Raw genomic sequence first — 19,156 nt, 5'->3', positions numbered from 1 at the left:
GGGAGTACACTACCTGAAAATAATCGTCGAACCTCTCAACAATCCCAGCAGGGTCCGTGATACTTTCACCATTCGCGTCAACTATAACAGGAACCACTCGACTCGCGCATTCTCTCCTATCCAACCAAGCAAGCAATTTCCCAGCCTTATCTCCCATATCATACAGACGTCCCTGCTGTTCACGACTCATCTCCTTCGCTGCATCAGTCACCAGAGCTCTGTACTCATGTTGTTTCAGGTCCAACAGATGAAGCCTCTCAGGGGAGACCCCAGCATCAAACTCTCCCTCAAGAACGGTAATTTCAGTCTCAAGACGAACAACCTCCTCTCGTCTACATCTCTTAACATTGCCAATCGACGAGAGGGCCTGCCCCCGAATCACAGTTTTGTACGCCTCCCACAAGGAGACAGAAGTGGATACTGACCCCACATTTTCGGCAAAGTATTGATCAATCGCCTTAAGTAGTTCCGCTCTAATCTTAGGATCACGGAGGTACCATTGGTTGATCGGGGCCACACGACCCTCCGATCCCCCATGCGCGTTCACAACCAACCACAGTGGGGAATGATCCAAAATACCCCTGGCAAGATGTTTCACCTCCCCTATACGGGAAGTCTGGGAGGAGGGCATCAAAACATAATCCAATCTCGAAAGGCTGCCGTGGGCCCCAGAGTGGAAGGTATACTGTTGTTGCCCAGGATGATGTAAGCGCCAACAATCGGTCAGCCCCAGCGCCTCCATGAAGTCTCCAAGCCAGGATTGGAACTTAGCGAGAACTCGGGGAGGGTAACGATCACACATCCCAGATACTACAGAATTAAAGTCTCCCCCGACTACAAGCAAACCCTCGGGGACTCCCAGAATCACTCTTCCCAGATCTGCATAGGTCGTAGTCTGAAGACCTGGGGGTATGTAAACAGAAAATAACGTAACCACCCTACCCTCCCAACGCCCCACAATGGCGGCGTACCGCCCTCTATCATCAAGTATAATGTCGTCAACAGCAAGGGGGAGGGAGGTCCGGATCAGAATGCCCACCCCTCTGGAGCCAGAAGTGAAACCTGAGTGTGCAATGAGACGATAGCCACGCCTATTCATGGCGTGGCACGTATTACCCAGCAAGTGCGTCTCCTGAAGCAAAACCACATCAGGGGACAAGCGTCTTAGTAACTGCAAGACCACTCCCCGTTTAATTCTGTCTCCCAGACCATTTACGTTCCAACACAGTATCCTTAGTCCCCTACCCCCATCCCAGAGCCCACCCCAAGTCCCCCCCCAGACCAGCCGCGACACCACAACACAGAAGATCATCAGCATTATGCCTTGAAAAAAACAAAAAAACACATCCCTGAACTTCCCAACCCCCCAGAACAACATCATACCCCCCACCCCGCACCCCTGCGTTAGACTCAAAAGCCACCCCAACTCGCAGCGTGCCTGTCGCCCTAACATACAACTAATCTACGAAAAGAACCCCAGAGGAGGAAGTCTCACCCGCCCCTCACCCACACCCCAGTAAGACAATGGAGCAGCAATCATTATCAGTATAGCATCGAACCACTGCCGAAAGTCAAAACGTTGGTCCGGGAGCCGATGACGCTCCCTATTCCTGCTCCGTCGGGCCGCCCTCCGCTCCACCGGAAAGTTCAGATTGTTCAAATCGCCCTCGTCCCGGAGGCAGCGAGTCCAACCAGTCATTAGCCGCTTCAGGACGGTCAAAGAAAAATGTTCTATCGTTGTGGACGATACGCAATCGAGCCGGGAAAAGCATGGCATATTTCATGTCTCTGTCTCTGTCTCTCAGTCTCTTCTTCACTCCTTGAAATCCCAGCCGCTGCTTCTGGACTTGTTGGGTGAAGTCCGGATAAAAGCTGACCGCAGCGTTCTCATATTCCGTGGGGCCTGACATGCGGGAAGCCTGCAATATCACATCCCTGTCACGAAAGTTGAAAATCCGCGCAATGATGGGGCGCGGAGAGGCACAAAGCTTGGGCGGGCCACCCGGGACACGGTGGGCCCGTTCCACTGCAAAAAACTTGCTCAGTCCCTTGGGCGCTAAATGATTTAGGACAAGGTCCTCCACCAGTAGGTCCACAGCTGACGATTCCGTCTTCTCCGGTACACCGACCAGTCGGACGTTGTTCCGTCGTGCTCGGCCCTCAAAATCGTCCAAGCGACGGGAGAGATAGTCACGGGCGGATCTCAGATTACCGACCTCCGTCTGAAGGTCAGAGACGTCGGTGATAAGACTGGCAGTCTTCAGGTCGAGAGACTTGACCTTTTCGTTGGTTTTAGCTAGATCCGCCCTGATTAGATTGACATCTATGGCAACAGTGTCCAGCTTGAGGGTGAGGGCCTCATATTTTTGTCCCATCGCGGCCTTCATCCCAGCAATGACGCACATGACGTCTTTCAACGACGGGTCATCACCCAGCAGGGATTCGTCCTCAATGCCGGCCGGGGGTTTAGCCATTCCGCTCGGAGAGCTCTTAGTGAGGGTATAACGGTCCATGACGTTGGATTGGACAGAACCTCCTCGAGCGGCCGGTCTGGTCTTGCGCCTCTCTGCTTCAGGCTTGGTGGCCATTTTAGGTTGTGTGCCCCGGAGGGTATTCTGAGACCTAGTGAAAATGGCTACACTCGATGTGCCCGCAGAAGCTCAGAGAATAAAGTGAGGACCAATCACTAGGCAAAGAGCAAGAAAGTCCGGATCTCCAAGCGACGTTGCGAATAGATGAATGAAGCAAGCAACCAGGGCGACCAAGGCAAGGTCAATGACGTAGGATCGTCAAAATCGAAACCGAAAGTAGAAGACCGGGCAAGGGAGGTTAGCGCAGGCCGTTGTTATTCAATTACAACCCGGCTGGCAGAGTAGGCAAGCCCGGGGCAGTGCCATGGAGCAGGCCGCAAATATTCAGAAAGCCATATCTTCGGCTCCCGGAGACCAAATTGAGATTCGCAAACGGATAAGTGATCAGCAGGTTCTCGACCACAGAGACCCGTCGTCCAAATCAGGATTAGTTGCAGGATAGTCGATGGAGGTGGCGAAGGTCCGGGAGCTCTGAGCTCACGCCACCATCTTGGGTGCGCGCTAAGCTCCTCCTCTTTTTATTAAATATTTACCACCTTGGTTCAACCATCTCTGTTCTATATTCCAAACCAAATATTTGTGATTAACACATTAACTGTACTTTAACTTTTTCTCTCAGAGTCCAAACAGTGAAAATAACTTTTGGGGGCTAGTTCACTGCAGGGACTTGCAACTATTATATGATTACATGTTTCACTTTTTTAATACTATGCAGCTGACCTTGTGGGCCACAAGGTATACTTAGAGGTGACTTACCTAATAATTTCCCTCTTGTCGAAAGCTTAATTTTGATAGATCTGCCTGAAGGTTTAAAACTACGGGAGTCAGGCTGCATGCGTTGGCCTGAAGCAATGTTTTTCTTGTCAGCCTAGTGAATTAGACAATACGTGCTGCAGTCCACGTGTGACATTTAACTTTGTATGTCATAAGTGTATTTTCTTACAACATATACTATGGGCTTACCGGAAAGTTAAAAAAGGCAATTGGGATTAGCCAATTTTACCATGTTTTAGGGGTCAGAGCACATGAACTGGGGACAGGACAGCAGCACCCCCGTGCACAGAGTTAAAAAACCAGCAGGATCAGTCCACAAAAAAATGGGGTTGACCATGCAAAAAATAGGCACAGTATTCAAGATAGTTATGAGAAAATCATTAATAAGTTTCAGATACAGTTATTCTACCCTTTTTTTTTGTGATGGCTGATTCGATCTGCAGAATCAGACAACATAAACTGCCATGGTCTTAGTTTTTCTCAAGGAATAATTTGCATTTAGAAACTTTCCAACTGAGGGATCTGCCATTCCAAAAGTTCCCTGTTGTGTTTTAGTGAGTTTTTTTTCCCTGCATCATATTAGAATGCAGTTGTTTCTGCTTTACCAGTCCTTGATAGTAAATCTCTTTACGATTTTTAAAGCCCTAAAGGTCAGTGCCGAATCTGTGATCAACCCCCAAAAGATACTGGGCATAAATTATTAGGACCTAGAAGTGAGATTTCGATGGCTGTTTACTCCTCTTGTCTTGGGGGACATTCCACCCATTCCAATAGGTAACACAGTGGCCATGTTCTATTTCAACAGAGAGGGACCTGGTCTAGTTATCATTGCCAGGTAACTATTCAGCTGCGGTACTGACTGGGTATCCTAAAATGACCTCTTTCCTATGACCTTCTAATTGCAGGGGACAAAACAATATGCCCGTGTTGGACTTGGCCTTTTCCCCCCAAAATTTTTCGCTTTTGACCCCCTTATCTGGATTGTCTCCCCCATGGGATTAAACCTGTATAGGCCATGAGTGGTGTGAGACACCTTGAGAAAATGTAATTACCTGACATAATGTGAGCATTTGTGAAATCCCCCATTTTAAAACTGCACTCCCATTTTGGAAATGTACCTGACTGAAATGTATTGTTTTTAAAATGGATGCCATGGCCATGGGTTTTGCCACTGGACTGACATAGGTCAGCAGTCTAGATAATATTACCCAGCTACCCCTAGTTTTGGAGGGAAAGCCTGGCACCCAGGGTGCTCACCCCCTCCCCTAGAACCAGTTTAGGCTAGATGTGCCAACATTCTAGAAGGTCCTGGCACTGCCTGGGAGGAGGGTATAAATAGGGAGAAGGGTCACCAGAGAGTCAGTCAGCGCTGGGACAAGGAAGGGAGGGGGACCTGCTGTAAGGTGCTACCGCCACATGGACCTGTGAGCTGGGCCCTGCACCCCTATAAACCCCCCCCGCTGCTGTCCCCATGGGCCCCTGACAAGGGAGGGCCCCTATCCAGGTCACTGACGCTGTTTGACCGGGTATCGCGCCAGCGCTGTGTGAAGAAGCGCCCAGGAGGTGAGGAGTGTGCCCCTGAGGAACTGCTGTGGGACTGTCTGCCCCTTTAAAGCACCATGGGGAAGATCGTGCCCCCAAAAGAAATGCTGCTGGCTGAGGTGCTGTGAGGCCCTGTGAAAGCGCTGGGCCCTGGGACTGTTGTGGCCCCCTAGTGCTGTAAAGCCTATCTGACAAGCGCTATAACTGCGAAGCGCTGAGGAAGTGCTAGATTCCTGCCCCCTCTGCGTAGTCTGAGGAAGGAGCTGAGGTTGTGGGCAGAGGGAGGAGCAGTGCGCTGTGAATAGCGCCGTTTTCGCTGTTTTCTGAGGAGACTGGCAGCCTGTGAATAGCGCTGTTGTGGAGGCGCGCTTTGGGCCGATTTAAATAATTAATTAAAAAGGGAGCCTACCCCTTGTCGCAGCCGGAGATCACCGTCGCAGCCCGGGTGCTGAGGAGACTGTGAGGGGACTTTATAACAAGAAAGGGAGCCTACCCCTTGTCCTGTCCTCGCGCTGTGTGGCAGCGCCGAAAATCACCGCCGCAGCCCGGCGCTGTGTTGAGGAGATTTCCCCCCCCCCCTTGCTGGGGTGTGCAACGTTGCGGCAGCCCCCGATGCCAGGAGGGGGCCGCCGAAGCAGAGAGAGGGCCGCGCTAGGCCCTGAAGCCGTTCCGGCCCGTAACACGTGACGAGGGGGCCAGGCTGCGTCATCGGCCCGCCCCCGCCGCGCACGGATTGGCCTGCGCGGCCGTGACCTCTGAAGGCCGCGCAGGGATTGGTGGGTGGCCGGGAAGGCCCGGAGAAGCTGAATTCAAGCCCCGGGTCCCCGTGAGGTAGGAGGGGGACCCGGGTGAAGAGTCGTTGCGGGGCCCCGTGATCGCGAGAGGGGAGCCCCGATTGAGATTGACCGGAGCAGGAGCCTACCCTGCCGGTCTATGCCCTGAGTGTGGGGCCGGGAGGATAGGCGGGGCCGGGGCACACTGTCGGTGCCAGCCCCGCCTCCCCAAGCAAAGCAGGGCACCACGAGAGCAGCGCGTCGCCTGCAGGGCTCCGTGTGGTGGAGGAGCCCTGCCATCACGCACAGGAGCCGGCCGGAAGAAGTCTGTATTCCTGCGGGGCTCCCAGCCAGTGAGGAGAGCCCTGCACACCGGCACAGTGGAGTCCTGGGCCCCCGTGAGAAAGGTGGGGCCCGGCTGTCATTGTGAGAGAGAGGAGGGGGCATCGAGGCACATTGCCGGTGCCTGCCCCCCTTCACGGAAAAGAGCCCTGCTGGGGAAGAGGACCCCCGGAGTAGCCCGGTGAGTGGGGCTTTAATTAAAAACTGTGTGGGGAGTGAAGAGGGCAACGGGGCACAGGGTCGGTGCTCGCCCCCCCCCTCCTGCCCCGGGAGACATTGTAATTGAGCTAGTGGGCCCTAATTATACACCGGAGCCCCCGGGAGAAGTACTAGCAGGATTGCCAGGCCTCTGAGCTGGGCCACGACATTAGTAATCCCTGCCTGGGGTGACGAGGTGAATGCCAGCTAGTGTAGGGCTTGGGATTTGTGTTAGTGTGGCAAGGCAGTGCTTTCGCTGAATTACGCACCCCATAGAGGTTGGTTTGAGTGGGCCGGGAGGGAACAGATGCTGAGGGAACCCTCATTAAACGGTGCACCAGTGTGGAGGATTAGGCTCATGCTCATGGGTTAATGCCTAACATCGCTCTATAATGTGTAGGCTTAATGTTCATGCAGGGGATTGGCTGTTGTGTACACCCTGCTGTTTATGTTTATAGTGATGCCACCGTTCTGCCTGATGTTCCCTGAAATGTTAGGCCTGACATCTAATCTATATGTCTATACTCTGAGGAGGGTTGCCCTAGGTTGAGGTTCATAGGCCTAAAGACAGGCCCATGTTAAATGCATAATGTCGGTCTATAGGTTGGCCTGTCATGTAATACTAGGTCCCTGGTTGCATCCCATGTGGAATTGTTACAGGTGTTCCTGTCTATTATGTGCCATGATGTTATGATGTTTTCCCTTACAGGGGTTGGGTTGGCGTGATTGTGCATGATATATATACCTATGCTAATGTGGTATTCTGCATTTACAACCCCCTAAGGATGAGAGCCTGAGTTGGCCCCGCCAGATTGGCCCCAGGTCTAATGTTTTATTAACCATCCCTTTTTCCTTGCAGCATGGACTTATGGACTTATCCCTTTTGTCCCATGTAAATAATTCCCCATGATGTATTTGGCTCTGGCGCCAGTTGGCGCCTTGTTGTGATTACCAGTGTATTTTTCCTTTTTACCTTGCAGGTTGGAGATAACACTAAACTTATTCTTTTCCAACCAAAGGTGGTGTCGTGACTCTTTTGTGGTGTGATTGGTGTGTCGTCTGTGGGTACTGCGTGAATGCTTCACATGTCCTCGAAGTTTGGCCTGCCCGCTTGATGCCATGCTACCCCCTTTGAGACTTGGGCAACCCCCAATTCCAACATTTGGTGGCAGAGCGGTGGGATAGGACTTGTGTTTGTGCAGTACCACAGCGGCCACGGGTTACACTGCAAATAGAGCTTTGGAGGTAATCCGAGCCTTGTTGTGGGGATTATTGTTGCTTCCTCCTGAAAGTGTTTGACAATTGTGTCCCCTTGTTCCACTGGGAGGGTGTGTCCCGGGTGTATCTCGCCACGATGGGGTTGATTTACCAGGAAGTGGAACTGATGGAGTACACCGAACAGGAGGTGATAGACTTCCTCCTGGAGAGAGGGATACCCCCAGTAGGGAACATTAGGAGGAATTTGTTTCTCTATGCGGCCCTCAAGAGGGGAGAGGCCTTAGAGGTTAATGGGGACTTGTCTGACTACCCCCCCGAAGTGTTGAAGGGTCAGTGGGTTAGAGACCAGAGAGAGGGCTCCCCATCCAGAACCCTGGGAGGTAGTTGCTCCGATGAGGAGGAGGAAGAGTCTAGCAGGGCAGAGACGCCAGTAGCTGTGGAGGACACCGGAGATAGGGAGTCTCGCACTGGGTCCAGTCCCGGGGGCACTGCCCCATCCCTTTCCCTGTCCCCAGAAGAGTGGGTAGATAGGAGGGAGGAAAGGGAGTATCAGCTGTCGCTGGCAAAGCTCAGGCATGCCGAGGGCTTAGCGCAGCTGAGGGTAGAAGAGCAGCGACTAGAGACTGAAAAAGTCCTAGCGCAGGAGAGGATGGCGGAGGCGGAGAGGGCCTTCGCCAGAGAGAGATCAGCTCAGGTGGGTAGGTTGTCCCCTGAGAGTGGTTTTAGGAGTCTGGATTCACCGAAGAGGGTGGGATCCAGTGGTGGCAGCGAGTGTAGAGCCAGTGCAAGGAGTCCCACTCCCGAAGCCCAAGAGACTGTGCCTGATTCCCCGGAAGAGGAGGACGGGTTAGTGTTTAGGGGCAGGGGAAAGCTGTCCCATCAGTCCTGGGGAGAGTTTGAGGAGGAGTGTTGGACTGTACTGGAGGATTGTGTGGTGAGGAGAGCAGTGGAGGATTGGGAAGGGCTGTGCCATGCCGTTATCCGGGAGCACATGCTGAGGAGTTGTTTCCCAAGACTGCGTCACCATCTGTTGCAGTGCGGGTTCTCAGACCCCAGGGAACTTGCACGGGAGGCAGACCTCTGGGTAAGTGCCAGAGCGTCTGGGAAGACATTGGGGAGTGATCCAGAAAGGAGAGGTGCAGGGATCTTCCGACCCAGCGTGGCGGGAGAGGTGAGAAGCCCAGCTAGGTCCCAGGATAGTGGGCGGGTTGTAGGGCCTCACATCCCATCTAAAGGAGGGAGTGAGACGGGGAGGTGTCCCGAGATGCCCCAACTGCAGTCACAGGGACTGGAGAGTTCTTTTAGGGAACCCCAGGTTGGGAGTCTAGGCTGTCCCGGTGTGCCTTCTCGTGGAAAGGATCCCCTCATGTCAGGAGGACCCGGAGCATCATTAATTGGAGCTCCAGTGGTTCGGGGGTTTGACCAGTCACAGGGTTTAGATCCTGGACTGGGGTTCCAGGTTAAGGGGTTGCCTGACCTGGAGGGTGGGGTACCTGTAATTCAGGTCCCTACCAATTTGACTCCTAGGGGTACTACTCCCAGTGGGAGGGTGCGGAACTCTGGGAGGGGGTGCAGAGGGAGGAAGGTCTCTTCTCTGTCACCAGCTCAGCCACAGGGCGCAGATCCTGGGTTGGGTGGCCAGGGACAGGGTTTGCCTGCTCTGGTGGGAGGGACCTCTGTAACCAGAGTCCCCCCGGAAGTGACTCCCAGGGGTACTTCTCCAGTTAGGAGGGTGCGGAACTCTGGGAGGGGGTGCAGGGAGAGGGAGGACTCGCCCCTGTCACCGGTTCAGCCTGTGGGTTTCGGCTCCAGGTTGGGGAGAGAGTTGTGTGAGGGTGTCCCCCAGCGTAGGAGATGGAGGAACCCTAGGAGGAGAAGTAGGGGGAGGAGAGCCTCGCCCCTAAGGGCTGGTCAGTCTGAGGGTGTAGACCCCAGATGGGTGGACCAGTGGCAGTTTGGAGAGAAGAGAGTGGTCCAAGGGAATTACAAGCCTGAGGCTAGAGCCTCCCACTCTAGGAAGGAGAGACATCCCACTAGGGAACACCAGTGGGGTGGTGATGTTGGTGAAAGGAGGGATGCGAAAAAGAACCATTGGGTTCCAGAGTGGAGGAGAGACTGCAGGTGCTCCTGTAGTTGCAGGCCTGCGTCCACCTTTTTCCGCCCCCAAGCAGGGAAGCCCATCAAGGCATTGATATGTCTACCCTGGCTTTTGGCTGGGGGGGAGTCGTGTTGGACTTGGCCTTTTCCCCCCAAAATTTTTCGCTTTTGACCCCCTTATCTGGATTGTCTCCCCCATGGGATTAAACCTGTATAGGCCATGAGTGGTGTGAGACACCTTGAGAAAATGTAATTACCTGACATAATGTGAGCACTTGTGAAATCCCCCATTTTAAAACTGCACTCCCATTTTGGAAATGTACCTGACTGAAATGTATTGTTTTTAAAATGGATGCCATGGCCATGGGTTTTGCCACTGGACTGACATAGGTCAGCAGTCTAGATAATATTACCCAGCTACCCCTAGTTTTGGAGGGAAAGCCTGGCACCCAGGGTGCTCACCCCCTCCCCTAGAACCAGTTTAGGCTAGATGTGCCAACATTCTAGAAGGTCCTGGCACTGCCTGGGAGGAGGGTATAAATAGGGAGAAGGGTCACCAGAGAGTCAGTCAGCGCTGGGACAAGGAAGGGAGGGGGACCTGCTGTAAGGTGCTACCGCCACATGGACCTGTGAGCTGGGCCCTGCACCCCTATAAACCCCCCCCGCTGCTGTCCCCATGGGCCCCTGACAAGGGAGGGCCCCTATCCAGGTCACTGACGCTGTTTGACCGGGTATCGCGCCAGCGCTGTGTGAAGAAGCGCCCAGGAGGTGAGGAGTGTGCCCCTGAGGAACTGCTGTGGGACTGTCTGCCCCTTTGAAGCACCATGGGGAAGATCGTGCCCCCAAAAGAAATGCTGCTGGCTGAGGTGCTGTGAGGCCCTGTGAAAGCGCTGGGCCCTGGGACTGTTGTGGCCCCCTAGTGCTGTAAAGCCTATCTGACAAGCGCTATAACTGCGAAGCGCTGAGGAAGTGCTAGATTCCTGCCCCCTCTGCGTAGTCTGAGGAAGGAGCTGAGGTTGTGGGCAGAGGGAGGAGCAGTGCGCTGTGAATAGCGCAGTTTTCGCTGTTTTCTGAGGAGACTGGCAGCCTGTGAATAGCGCTGTTGTGGAGGCGCGCTTTGGGCCGATTTAAATAATTAATTAAAAAGGGAGCCTACCCCTTGTCGCAGCCGGAGATCACCGTCGCAGCCCGGGTGCTGAGGAGACTGTGAGGGGACTTTATAACAAGAAAGGGAGCCTACCCCTTGTCCTGTCCTCGCGCTGTGTGGCAGCGCCGAAAATCACCGCCGCAGCCCGGCGCTGTGTTGAGGAGATTCCCCCCCCCCCTTGCTGGGGTGTGCAACGTTGCGGCAGCCCCCGATGCCAGGAGGGGGCCGCCGAAGCAGAGAGAGGGCCGCGCTAGGCCCTGAAGCCGTTCCGGCCCGTAACACGTGACGAGGGGGCCAGGCTGCGTCATCGGCCCGCCCCCGCCGCGCACGGATTGGCCTGCGCGGCCGTGACCTCTGAAGGCCGCGCAGGGATTGGTGGGTGGCCGGGAAGGCCCGGAGAAGCTGAATTCAAGCCCCGGGTCCCCGTGAGGTAGGAGGGGGACCCGGGTGAAGAGTCGTTGCGGGGCCCCGTGATCGCGAGAGGGGAGCCCCGATTGAGATTGACCGGAGCAGGAGCCTACCCTGCCGGTCTATGCCCTGAGTGTGGGGCCGGGAGGATAGGCGGGGCCGGGGCACACTGTCGGTGCCAGCCCCGCCTCCCCAAGCAAAGCAGGGCACCACGAGAGCAGCGCGTCGCCTGCAGGGCTCCGTGTGGTGGAGGAGCCCTGCCATCACGCACAGGAGCCGGCCGGAAGAAGTCTGTATTCCTGCGGGGCTCCCAGCCAGTGAGGAGAGCCCTGCACACCGGCACAGTGGAGTCCTGGGCCCCCGTGAGAAAGGTGGGGCCCGGCTGTCATTGTGAGAGAGAGGAGGGGGCATCGAGGCACATTGCCGGTGCCTGCCCCCCTTCACGGAAAAGAGCCCTGCTGGGGAAGAGGACCCCCGGAGTAGCCCGGTGAGTGGGGCTTTAATTAAAAACTGTGTGGGGAGTGAAGAGGGCAACGGGGCACAGGGTCGGTGCTCGCCCCCCCCCTCCTGCCCCGGGAGACATTGTAATTGAGCTAGTGGGCCCTAATTATACACCGGAGCCCCCGGGAGAAGTACTAGCAGGATTGCCAGGCCTCTGAGCTGGGCCACGACATTAGTAATCCCTGCCTGGGGTGACGAGGTGAATGCCAGCTAGTGTAGGGCTTGGGATTTGTGTTAGTGTGGCAAGGCAGTGCTTTCGCTGAATTACGCACCCCATAGAGGTTGGTTTGAGTGGGCCGGGAGGGAACAGATGCTGAGGGAACCCTCATTAAACGGTGCACCAGTGTGGAGGATTAGGCTCATGCTCATGGGTTAATGCCTAACATCGCTCTATAATGTGTAGGCTTAATGTTCATGCAGGGGATTGGCTGTTGTGTACACCCTGCTGTTTATGTTTATAGTGATGCCACCGTTCTGCCTGATGTTCCCTGAAATGTTAGGCCTGACATCTAATCTATATGTCTATACTCTGAGGAGGGTTGCCCTAGGTTGAGGTTCATAGGCCTAAAGACAGGCCCATGTTAAATGCATAATGTCGGTCTATAGGTTGGCCTGTCATGTAATACTAGGTCCCTGGTTGCATCCCATGTGGAATTGTTACAGGTGTTCCTGTCTATTATGTGCCATGATGTTATGATGTTTTCCCTTACAGGGGTTGGGTTGGCGTGATTGTGCATGATATATATACCTATGCTAATGTGGTATTCTGCATTTACAACCCCCTAAGGATGAGAGCCTGAGTTGGCCCCGCCAGATTGGCCCCAGGTCTAATGTTTTATTAACCATCCCTTTTTCCTTGCAGCATGGACTTATGGACTTATCCCTTTTGTCCCATGTAAATAATTCCCCATGATGTATTTGGCTCTGGCGCCAGTTGGCGCCTTGTTGTGATTACCAGTGTATTTTTCCTTTTTACCTTGCAGGTTGGAGATAACACTAAACTTATTCTTTTCCAACCAAAGGTGGTGTCGTGACTCTTTTGTGGTGTGATTGGTGTGTCGTCTGTGGGTACTGCGTGAATGCTTCACATGTCCTCGAAGTTTGGCCTGCCCGCTTGATGCCATGCTACCCCCTTTGAGACTTGGGCAACCCCCAATTCCAACAGCCAGTTGACACGATCAGGTTATACAGTGCCTCTCACGAATGTTGGGTGAATCAGCAGGGTCTCGATTTACTCCTTTCCTTTCTGATGCACAAACAATTCCGTTCTGTGGCATCTTGTGATAGTGCCCTGTTGACAAGGAAACCAACCTTCTCAGGCACTGCCACAATAACAAGTAGGGTTTGGAAGCTACAAGGTCTTTCTCAAAAATATATCTTTTTATTTTTCCGTAAGAATGAAGAGGCGTTGCGCATAACACTGCCCTCTTTTATTACAGAGGTTCTGAAATAATGTATTCTACATCAGAAACTAATTCGTACTGCCTATTAACTGATAACTCTATTAACAAATATCAAAAGAGGTAGAATATATTGTTATAATGTTTGGTGGAATTAAACTACTCAATAAAGCTGAAAAGACATCTACTGTCAACTGGATAGTGTTGTGCATCTCTAAATACTATGACACGAGAGGGCATCATCTTCCTTTGAGGTGTCATGTTCATACTACCAGAGGTAAGCTTACATCAGTGATTTCGCAAAAGGATGTACGCATTGTAGAGACTTCTAAGACAGCCGTGTGGGCTACTCCCTGTGCTTTTTGTAAGCATTACGCGCTATGTATTTTCCCTTGAGGGTGGAGCCTTTGCCTAGGCACTGATGAAAGCTGGTCTGGATAAATGTGTGTGCCATCCTTCCAGTCACTTGGGTTTGTGTTGTTCTGAAGTGCAGAGGCACTGATCTGTCAACTATTCAAGACATGAGGTCACAAAAGATCCCTTGCCATTCAATTTCATGTTTATGGCGGTGGAATCATTGTTCTTTACATGTGCAAATGGCATTGTGGATGTTCCAGGATTATCCAGGGATAAAGCAGGGCATGCCCTAATGCTCAATATCTAGGTTCATTAGCAGCATTTGTACTGATATCTGTATTTTTAATGGTTAAGGCTCCATGAGATATTTTGGGTTCAGTACATGTTCTTTACTTTGACAAAATAGCTCATGGTAAGTGTGCAGCACATATGAGCGGTTTGTATGGTTATGTGTGAGGTCCTGTTGTGCTTGTATCATTACCTTCCAGTCTCATGAGTTGCATTTAAATTCCTTCACCAGAGCCGTATTAAGCAGGCAGATTGGGGTGTGGTTATGGCCAGTGGCTTCCTAGTAAAGTTGTTTCCTCAATCTCAGATTTGGTAGAATTTCCACTGTGTATCTTTTGGTGAATTTCTTGCTCGAAATAAGGCAAGGTCTGATATGATGTTTTCTATTCCATTGCAACGTCTTGGTGAGGTGTCTGCCGGCAGATTGGTGAAATGTTGGCGGAATTGTTAGATGACCCCTGGAGTAGGGTATTTCACAAACGTCTGCTCTAGATGAAGGAGATGGGCTGCCAGGGTGGCAGACTCTGCCAACGTTTGCGCTGACATGTTACCACCCTAATCTTAATGAGGTCTTTATTTATATTATTTGATAGTTTGATTATGCTGTGAATGATACAAAACTGGTTTGCTGTGGTGTGATAGAATTTATAGGCTAGAGAAGCCAAACCGGGTGGAGTGGCATTAATTCCCTGATGCACTGTAAATGGAAACGTCTTTTTATTTTTCAGCAGTATTGGGTTTCACCATGCTGCTCCTCAATGACAGATGCAAAAAGAACAAATGATGGGGGAATGACGAACAATGTCAAACACTCACTCACAGTACAGAGATCTGGGCCTAAAACCATCGTTATCTTAGCTCATCGCGCCATTTCAGTTTAAATTTGTGTGGCCTGTTTTTCAGTTCGTTTTTCCTTGTGCTGTTACTTATGGCTTGTTTGTTTATATTCTGTAGCCTCAGTTATCTGCCTGCCTGTGTTCTAGTCGTATTTGGGCTGTACAAATACTCACTTTATGAGCTATCATGCTCAGCCTGATGGAGGCTACTCACAGAACCTTAATCAGTCATAGCAGTGCTCAGGCACATCATGCAAAGAGAGAATTTTATGGCACGACACGGAGGCCAATATTATGCAAATCTCCTTTATTGTGGGAAATGATTAATTGATCTACAGAACCCCTTAGACCTAAGGTCCTTTTCTCATATTCCAAGAGACAACGTACCACACACAAGATCTCATTTTGAGGGAAAAAGGGATAGAAAACAGAGGTTGACAAAGTTTTAGTCCGCCTTTTAATGAAAAAGCAAACACCCTCAGGTTGAAAAGCCCTATTAGAGACATCTAAGGCCTTAACGTCCGAGGTACGTCTGAAGGAGACGAGGCAGAGTAGAACAGTTAATTTAAAAGACAATTTCTTCAAAGAGAGAGAAGAGTTCTCGCCCCAAGAGGAGAGTAGTCTGAGGACATCTCTCACGTCCCAGAGAGCGGAATATTTTGGTAGAGGAGGATTCAAAACCCGCATACTCCTCATAAGTTTTTTGGTCAGAAGATTTTGGCCTACCGAAGAACCATCTAGCAAGCAATGACCTGCAGCAATAGCTGATCTATAAACGTTAACGGTCCGATAGGCCAGACCCGAAGCGAAGATTTCAGTTAAGAAGTTAAGAACTTGAACTATATCAGCTGAAACGGGATCATAACCCCGTCGAAGGCACCAGCAAACCCATTTGTGCCAGGCCAATCTATATGCTTTTCTGGTACCGGGGGCCCATGATTCTGACATGAGCCTGAAAGCGCCTTCCGAAAGTCCAGGGATCTGCCACTGTCTCCTGAAATCTTCCAGGCCATCAGACACAGGGTGCCCTGAAGAAGGAGTGGATGGTATTCTCCGTGAGGTCCTACCAGTAGGTCTTTGAAAACAGGGATGAGGATTGGGAAATCCACGCTCCTTTCCAATAGGATGGGGAACCACGCTTGGGAACTCCAAAGGGGAGTTATTACTACTAAGGACTCTTTGTTCCTCCGGACTTGAACAAGGAGGCGAGGAAGCATGGCAAAAGGTGGGAATGCATAAGGTCTCAGACCAAGCCAGTTCTGAAAAAACGCGTCTATTCCCAAGGCCAGGGGGTCCGGTCTCCAGCTGAAGAATTTTGGCAACTGAGTATTGAGACGGTCCGCAAAAAGGTCTATCCCGAAGGGGCCCCACCGAGATTGGATCGCAAGGAAGGTGTTCCTGTCTAGTCTCCAGTTGCTTGAATCCACATAGTTCCTGGAGAACCAGTCTGCTACCCCATTGTTCAACCCCGGAATATGTTCGGCAATGACCGAAATGCCCTTGTTGAGGCAGTAGGCCCAAAAGTTCTTGGCTAGGTCCGAGAGGCCCTTGGAATGAGGTCCACCCATTTTGTTCACGTATCTCACAGCGGACACGTTGTCCATGCGAAGCATGACCGAGCATTTCATCTGATCTTTGGTAAAGCTCTGGATGGCAAAGGATCCCGCCAGAAGTTCCAGGCAGTTGATATGAAGATCCTTTTCCTGTTGGGTCCAAAGTCCCCCGGTCGAGCAGTCGCCGCAGGTCGCGCCCCAACCCTCCAGGCTCGCATCCGAGTGAATGACTAAGTCTGGTTCTTCTCCGAAGATTGCTCTGCCGTTCCAGGCTTCTGCATTTTTCAACCACCATATGATCTCTTTCTTGGAGTCGGTGTCCAGGGAGACCATTTGGGAGTAGGATGTGTTCAATCTGAGGGCTTTGGTTTTGAGCCTCTGAAGCGCTCGATAGTGAAGGGGACCTGGGTAGATTGCTTGGATAGTTGAGGAGAGTAGACCCAATATCCTCGCTAGGGTCCTTAGTGGAAAGGAGCGAATCTTTAGCACTTTCCTCAGCTCTTTCCTCAGTTTCCTGAGTTTGTCGCCAGGAAGTTTCAGTTCGGCATGGAGAGTATCTACTGAAAAACCCAAAAACTGAGTGACTTGGGTTGGAGAAGTGGAGGATTTTTTCGTGTTTATCACGAACCCTAAATGTTCCAGAAGATTTATGGCAAGGGTAGTGTGTCGAGAAGCGACCTCTTTGGATTCGGCCATTATCAAGATGTCGTTGAGGTAGAGGATCAGTCTGACCCCTTGGTTCCTTAGCCAAGCAGCTATGGGACGAAGAACCTTGGTGAAGCACCAAGGGGCTGAGGAGAGGCCGAAGGGAAGGCTGCAAAATTGCCAAAGTTTGCCCTCCCAGAAAAATTGAAGACATTTTTGGTGAGGGGGCCAGATTGGAATAGTCAGATATGCGTCCTTGAGATCTAGGCGAGTGAGCCAGTCGCCCTTCCTCAGAACATCTCTGAGAAGGTGGATTCCCTCCATTTTGAAATGTCGGAAGACCACCCACTGGTTCAAATCTTTGAGATTTATGACAGGTCTCATTTTCTTGTCCTTTTTCTCTACCAGAAAGACATTGCTGATAAAGCCGATTTCTTTTCCCTGCCGGATTGCACCTTTTGAAAAGAGGTCCTTTACTTCCTGGGAAACTAAAGCAGAATCTTTTTGTGAGAAGCGTATTTCTTGGGGAAGTCTCTTCTGGACAGGGAAGCCGACGAATTCTATTTTGTATCCTCTGACGGTGTCTAACACCCAGGGATCCTGACTTACTACGGTCCAATTCCCAGAGAAGAGGGCTAGTCTTTGGGAGATCTTACCGGTAGAGAAGGGTCTTGTCCTCCTTTCGCCTCTGAATACTCTTCCTCTGGATCGTTGTCTTTGGGGAAAGAAGGATGATGACTGGAAGCCATAACCGGACTGAAAGGACCTTCCTCCTCGTCCTCCAAAGGGTCTTGTCGAGCCATTTCCACGGCCGGGGAATCGACCCCGCATCCTCCCGGCCCGGGAAAAAACTCCTCTAGTATTGAAAACCCTTTTAATATCTTTTTGGGATTTTTGGATGGAGTTAAAGACTCCCACATATTTGGCCATATCCCTAATGAATTCTTCTCCAAAGAGAAGACCTTGGGAGGAAGCGCCGCCTTCCTTGTTAGATAGCTCAGCTAGTTTAGGGTCAATCTTGAGAAGCACGCTCTTACGTCTTTCATTAGAGAGAGCAGTGTTTGCATTGCCCAGGAGGCATATAGCCCTTTGCGCCCATTGTCGCAGTTCTTTTGGGTCAATGGGGGAATCAGAGACATAGGCTCCTTCGGCCATCTCAAACATTTTGGTCAGGGGGCCTGTGATATCCAGTAGTCTGTCCTGGCAGGATTTGAGTCCTCTGTCAAGTCCCCTCCTGGGGTCTTTCCCCGTCTTGGCAATGAATGCCACCACCTTACTGTCTAGTTCGGGGGTCATGGCTATTTTGTCGGGGAGGGAGGGGCGAGGACATTCGGACCTGAGGCGAGCCCTGACCTCCTTTGGTATCTCTTTGCGGAGCCAAAAGGACAGGTATTCGGCAATATGATGGGATGGTGTCCACTCTGGGGAGAGTGGATGCTTGATGAGGAGCGGGTCGAACATATGCTCCCCAAAGGGGTCAAGTATCCCCATTTTTGAGCCCGAGGCCCCTGATGCCTCACCAGATAAGTTTGTGATTTCGCCTTCCTCCTGATCGGAGTCAAATTCTGAGGAGCAAGACAGGTCAATTTCGTCTTCACCTCCATCGTCGCTATCAATGGGGATAGGAAGGCTAGGGCCTCTGAGTTGCCCATCCAGCGTGCCCGAGGCACCAGCATTGTCACCGCCAGAGCGTGAATCAGAGAGCAAAGGCTTTGCGCTTCTGGATTTTTTTAGCCATTTGGGGTGGATTAGAAGTGGACTGCCTTTTCCTTTGGCTTGTTGAGGCCTCGGTAGGATTCCCTTGGGTCCTCATAGGTGGCCAAGCCGATTTGGCCAGGGTTTCCAATTTTTTGTTAATGGTGTCCTCAAGGGATCCCATTACCTTGTCAAGCGTTTTGTTGATAAGGGTTTCCAATTTGTCCTCCATAGAGGATGAAGAAGGGTCAGAGGACATGTTGATAAGCTGAGATCAGAAAGGTAGTAAGCAGTGAGAATCAACTGAAAAAGAAAGAATGTTGGAAACAAAATGGATGTAATGTAGTTATGACAACAGGGGTAGTGGAAAGGGTCTTTCCTCTAACAATCCCAGTAAAGGGTTGTGAGTCCTTTGTTAGTTTCGTGTAAATTATGCCCTTTAGTCCTTCTTTTTTTTTTTTTTTAAATTATTTGTGCAGGTTGGTGGAGGATGTGAGCTCGACAGCGCCGAGGATCCGCGGAAAAACAAAGACTCCTAAAGCTAGTAGGTGGGAGAGAGCCTCGTAAGTGCTTCGCTCTATCCTCGTGTATAGAGCGAGGCTCATTTGCTCGTCTTTGCGTTGAAACCGGTCTCCATGGTAACACGGCGCGGCCTCGCGTCGGAGCGAGGGCGCCGTGTCATCACCATGGAGACGCGTGTGAGGCCGGGACCGGTGTTCAGAAGACGCCGGCCCCGGTGCGAGGTCCCAGCGCGTGCAGGCGAAGGGCGCGGGCCGGCGTTTCAAAAGACG

The 19,156-nt window shown here is 51.8% G+C and overlaps 1 protein-coding gene across 3 annotated transcripts in view; it reads left to right on the top strand.

The window, feature by feature from the left end:
- The window catches only part of ANKRD42 (ankyrin repeat domain 42), a 322,945-nt gene that overhangs the window by 172,748 nt on the left and 131,041 nt on the right, over positions 1-19,156 (top strand). The gene's annotated exons all lie outside the window — the stretch shown is intronic.

Source organism: Lissotriton helveticus, chromosome 8 (genome assembly GCF_964261635.1).
Source record: "Lissotriton helveticus chromosome 8, aLisHel1.1, whole genome shotgun sequence".
NCBI classification, from domain to species: Eukaryota; Metazoa; Chordata; class Amphibia; order Caudata; family Salamandridae; genus Lissotriton; species Lissotriton helveticus.
Note: the sequence above shows the minus strand (reverse complement) of the source record. Positions and strands in the feature narration are given on the sequence as shown.